A 5000-nucleotide genomic window follows, 5' to 3' on the forward strand; every position below is an offset into this window, starting at 1 on the left:
TGTTTTGTTTGTCCGTTTTGTTTGTTTTGTTTGTCCATTTTGTTTGTCTGTTTTGTTTGTCTGTTTTGTTTTTCCGTTTTGTTTGTTTTTTGTCTGTTTTGTTTGTTTGTTTTGTTTGTCCGTTTTGTTTGTCTGTTTTGTTTGTCCGTTGTTTGTGTTTTGTTTGTCTGTTTTTTTGTCTGTTTGTCTGTTTTTTGTTTGTGTTTTGTTTTCTGTTTTGTTTGTCTGTTTTGTTTGTCTGTTTTGTCTGTTTTGTTTGTCTGTTTTGTTTGTCTGTTTTGTTTGTCTGTTTTGTTTGTCTGTTTTGTTTTGTCTGTTTTATTTGTCTGTTTTGTTTGTCTGTTTTGTCTGTTTTATTTGTCTGTTTTGTTTGTCTGTTTTGTTTGTCCGTTCAGGAAATCCCAATGAACTTTGTGGATCCAAAGGTAATGGACATTTCCAGTCATGGAACCAAAAACAGATACAAGACAATACTGCCAAGTAAGTATATTAGCTTTTTAATATGTATTAGTTCATTAAGCAATAAGACTCGAGGGGGTGTGGTATATGACCAATATAACACGGCTAAGGGTTGTTCTTTAAGCACGACACAACGCGGAGTGCCTGGATACAGCCCTTAGCCGTGGTATATTAGCCATAAACCAAACCCCCGAGGTGCCTTATTGCTATTATAAACTGGTTACCATTGTAATTAGAGCAGTAAAAATACAAGTTTTGTTTTGTCATACCCGTGGTATACGTTCTGATATACAATGGCTTTCAGCCAATCAGCATTCAGGGCTGGAACCACCCAGTTTATAAGGACTAATTGACCACCCACAGAGCCACAACCTGTTGTGTGGTCCACAGACTAAGGCTATGGTGTTAATGTGAGGGTCAGTGTCGTGTCGCGGTAGATTAGGCTTGTCTATCTCACACAGCAGTAGTTCTGTCAACCTGTCACTGTCTGTTATTGTCAACATTTGGGCTCACACACACACACACACACACACACACACACACACACACACACACACACACACACACACACACACACACACACACACACACACACACACACACACACACACACACACACACACACACACACACACACACACACACACATTCTCAAACAGCTGCATGATGATATTGTTGTTTACAGCATGTGTTTGGCTGGTCGACCTCTATGTAAGCAACACTGAATACAACCAAACATAGCCAACTGCCACAGCCTCTCCTGGTCATACAGGAAGTGTTTTAGTGCTGCCCTGTCTGGTTGGTTAGCCTGGTGGACGGAAGTGGGCAAATATAAACCAAATGTCTGAGATGAGCTGTTCCTTCCTGATTCTTTAAACAGCCTCTATGTGTGTCCCAAATGGTGTCCTATTCCCTAGTTTTCTGCCTTTAACCCTGTGGGTCCTGATCAAAAGTACTGCACTAACTAGGGAATAGGGTGCTATAGTAGCGCACTAACTAGGGTATAGGGTGCTATATTAGTGCACTAACTAGGGAATAGGATACTGTAGTAGCACACTAACTAGGGAATAGGGTGCTATACTAGTGCACTAACTAGGGAATAGGGCGCTGTAGTAGCGCACTAACTAGGGAATAGGGTGCTATAGTAGTGCACTAACTAAGGAATAGGGTGCTATAGTAGTGCACTAACTAGGGAATAGGCGCTGTAGTAGCGCACTAACTAGGAGATAGGGTGCTATAGTAGTGCACTAACTAAGGAATAGGGTGCTATAGTAGTGCACTAACTAGGGAATAGGGCGCTATAGTAGTGCACTAACTAGGGAATAAGGTGCTATAGTAGTGCACTAACTAGGGAATCGGGCGCTGTAGTAGCACACTAACTAGGGAATAGGGTGCTATACTAGTGCACTAACTAGGGAATAGGGCGCTGTAGTAGCGCACTAACTAGGGAATAGGGTGCTATAGTAGTGCACTAACTAAGGAATAGGGTGCTATAGTAGTGCACTAACTAGGGAATAGGGCGCTGTAGTAGCGCACTAACTAGGGAATAGGGCACTGTAGTAGCGCACTAACTAAGGAATAGGGTGCTATAGTAGCGACTAAGTAGGGAATAGGGTGCTATAGTACTGCACTAACTAGGGAATAGGGCGCTATAGTAGTGCACTAACTAGGGAATAAGGTGCTATACTAGTGCACTAACTAGGGAATAGGGCGCTGTAGTAGCGCACTAACTAGGGAATAGGGTGCTATAGTAGTGCACTAACTAAGGAATAGGGTGCTATAGTAGTGCACTAACTAGGGAATAGGGCGCTGTAGTAGCGCACTAACTAGGGAATAGGGCACTGTAGTAGCGCACTAACTAAGGAATAGGGTGCTATAGTAGCGACTAAGTAGGGAATAGGGTGCTATAGTACTGCACTAACTAGGGAATAGGGCGCTATAGTAGCGCACTAACTAGGGAATAGGGTGCTATAGTAGTGCACTAACTAAGAAATAGGATGTTATAGTAGTGCACTAACTAGGGAATAGGGTGTTATAGTAGTGGGTGAGTGGGTGAGTGTGTGTGTGTGTGTGTGTGTGTGTGTGTGTGTGTGTGTGTGTGTGTGTGTGTGTGTGTGTGTGTGTGTGTGTGTGTGTGTGTGTGTGTGTGTGTGTGTGTGTGTGTGTGTGTGTGTGTGTGTGTGTGTGTGAATGACATCATTCTGTAATAAAAATACAGTTGGGTTGGAATGTTACTGTCTTCCCGTTCACACCTTGGAACGTTATCAGGCTTCCTGTCTGAACCAGCAGTCTTCCTTCAACACGCAGAGCACAGAGGGGTCTGGGGTTGAGGTCTGGGGTTGAGGACTGGGGTTGGGGTTGAGGTCTGGGGTTGAGGTTGAGGTCTGGTGTTGAGGTCTGGGTTTGAGGTCTGGGGTCTGGGGTTGAGGTCTGGGTTTGAGGTCTGGGGTCTGGGGTTGAGGTCTGGGTTTGAGGTCTGGGGTCTGGGGTTGTAGTTTGGGGTTGAGGTCTGGGGTTGTAGTCTGGGGTCTGGGGTTGAGGTTGGGGTCAGGGGTTGAGGTTGGGGTCTGGGGTTGAGGTTGGGGTCTGGGGTTGAGGTTGGGGTCAGGGGTTGAGGTTGGGGTCTGGGGTTGAGGTCTGGGGTTGAGGTCTGGGGTCTGGGGTTGAGGTTGAGGTTGGGGTCAGGGGTTGAGGTTGGGGTCTGGGGTCTGGGGTTGAGGTCAGGGGTTGAGGTCTGGGATTGAGGTTGGGGTCTAGGGTTGTAGTCTGGGGTTGAGGTCAGGGGTTGAGGTCATGGGTTGAGGTTGCGGGCTGGGGTCTGGGGTTGAGGTCTGGGGTCTGGGGTTGAGGTCTGGGGTCTGGGGTTGAGGTTGGGGTCTGGGGTTGAGGTCCGGGTTGAGGTTGGGGTCTGGGGTTGAGGTCTGGGGTCTGGGGTTGAGGTCTGGGGTTGAGGTTGAGGTCTGGGTCTAGGGTTGAGGTTGGGGTCTGCGGTTGAGGTTGGGGTCTGGGGTTGAGGTCTGGGGTTGAGGTTGGGGTCTGGGGTTGAGGTTTGGGGACTGGGGTCGAGGTTGGGGTCTGGGGTTGAGGTCTGGGGTTGAGGTTGGGGTCTGGGGTTGAGGTCTGGGGTCTGGGGTTGAGATTGGGGTCTGGGATCTGGGGTTGAGGTCTGGGGTTGAGGTTGGTGTCTGGGGTTGAGGTTGGGGTCTGGGGTCTGGGGTCTGGGGTTGCGGTCTGGGGTCTGGGGTTGAGGTCTGGGGTCTGGGGTCTGGGGTTGAGGTCTGGGGTTGAGGTTGGGGTCTGGGGTTTGGGGTTGGGGTCTGGGGTTGAGTTCTGGGATTAAGGTTGGGGTCTGGGGTCGAGGTCTGGGGTTGAGGTTGAGGTTGGGGTCTGGGGTTGAGGTCTGGGGTTGAGGTTGGGGTCTGGGGTTTGGGGTTGGGGTCTGGGGTTGAGGTCTGGGATTAAGGTCTGGGGTCTGGGGTCGAGGTCTGGGGTTGAGGTTGAGGTCTGGGGTCTGGGGTTGAGGTCTGGGGTTGAGGTTGGGGTCTGGGGTTTGGGGTTGGGGTCTGGGGTTGAGGTCTGTGATTAAGGTTGGGGTCTGGGGTCGAGGTCTGGGGTTGAGGTTGAGGTCTGGGGTCTGGGGTTGATGTTGGGGTCTGGGGTTGGGGTTTGGGGTTGAGGTTGGGGTCTGGAGTTGAGGTTGGGTTCTGGGGTTGAGGTTGGGGTTGGGGTCTAGACAGAACACATCAGACAGAGAAGTCCAGAAAGAACACTCCAGACAGAACACATCGGACAGAACACTTCGGACAGAGAAGTCCAGACAGAACACTCCAGACAGAACACATCCGACAGAGAAGTCCAGACAGAACACTCCAGACAGAACACTCCAGACAGAATAATCCAGACAGAACACATCAGACAGAACACTCCAGACAGAGAAGTCACTAACATATCTATCTGATTCTAATAGCTGGAACCCTTTAGTCACTAACATATCTATCTGATTCTAATAGCTGGAACCCTTTAGTCTCTAACATAGCTATCTGATTCTAGTAGCTGGAAACCTCCAGTCACTAACATATCTATCTGATTCTAATAGCTGGAACCTCCAGTCACTAACATATCTATCTGATTCTAATAGCTGGAACCCTTTAGTCACTAACATATCTATCTGATTCTAATAGCTGGAACCTCCAGTCACTAACATATCTATCTGATTCTAATAGCTGGAACCCTCCAGTCACTAACATATCTATCTGATTCTAATAGCTGGAACCCTTTAGTCACTAACATATCTATCTGATTCTAATAGCTGGAACCCTTTAGTCACTAACATATCTATCTGATTCTAATAGCTGGAACCTCCAGTCACTAACATATCTATCTGATTCTAATAGCTGGAACCTCCAGTCACTAACATATCTATCTGATTCTAATAGCTGGAACCCTTTAGTCTCTAACATATCTATCTGATTCTAATAGCTGGAACCTCCAGTCACTAACATATCTATCTGATTCTAATAGCTGGAACCCTTTAGTCACTA

General features: G+C 47.7%; 1 pseudogene; it reads left to right on the top strand.

The window, feature by feature from the left end:
- Positions 1-5000, top strand: part of LOC124020851 — a 165062-nt pseudogene that overhangs the window by 139788 nt on the left and 20274 nt on the right.

The sequence above is a fragment of the Oncorhynchus gorbuscha genome, unplaced genomic scaffold (genome assembly GCF_021184085.1).
Source record: "Oncorhynchus gorbuscha isolate QuinsamMale2020 ecotype Even-year unplaced genomic scaffold, OgorEven_v1.0 Un_scaffold_953, whole genome shotgun sequence".
Lineage (NCBI taxonomy): Eukaryota > Metazoa > Chordata > Actinopteri > Salmoniformes > Salmonidae > Oncorhynchus > Oncorhynchus gorbuscha.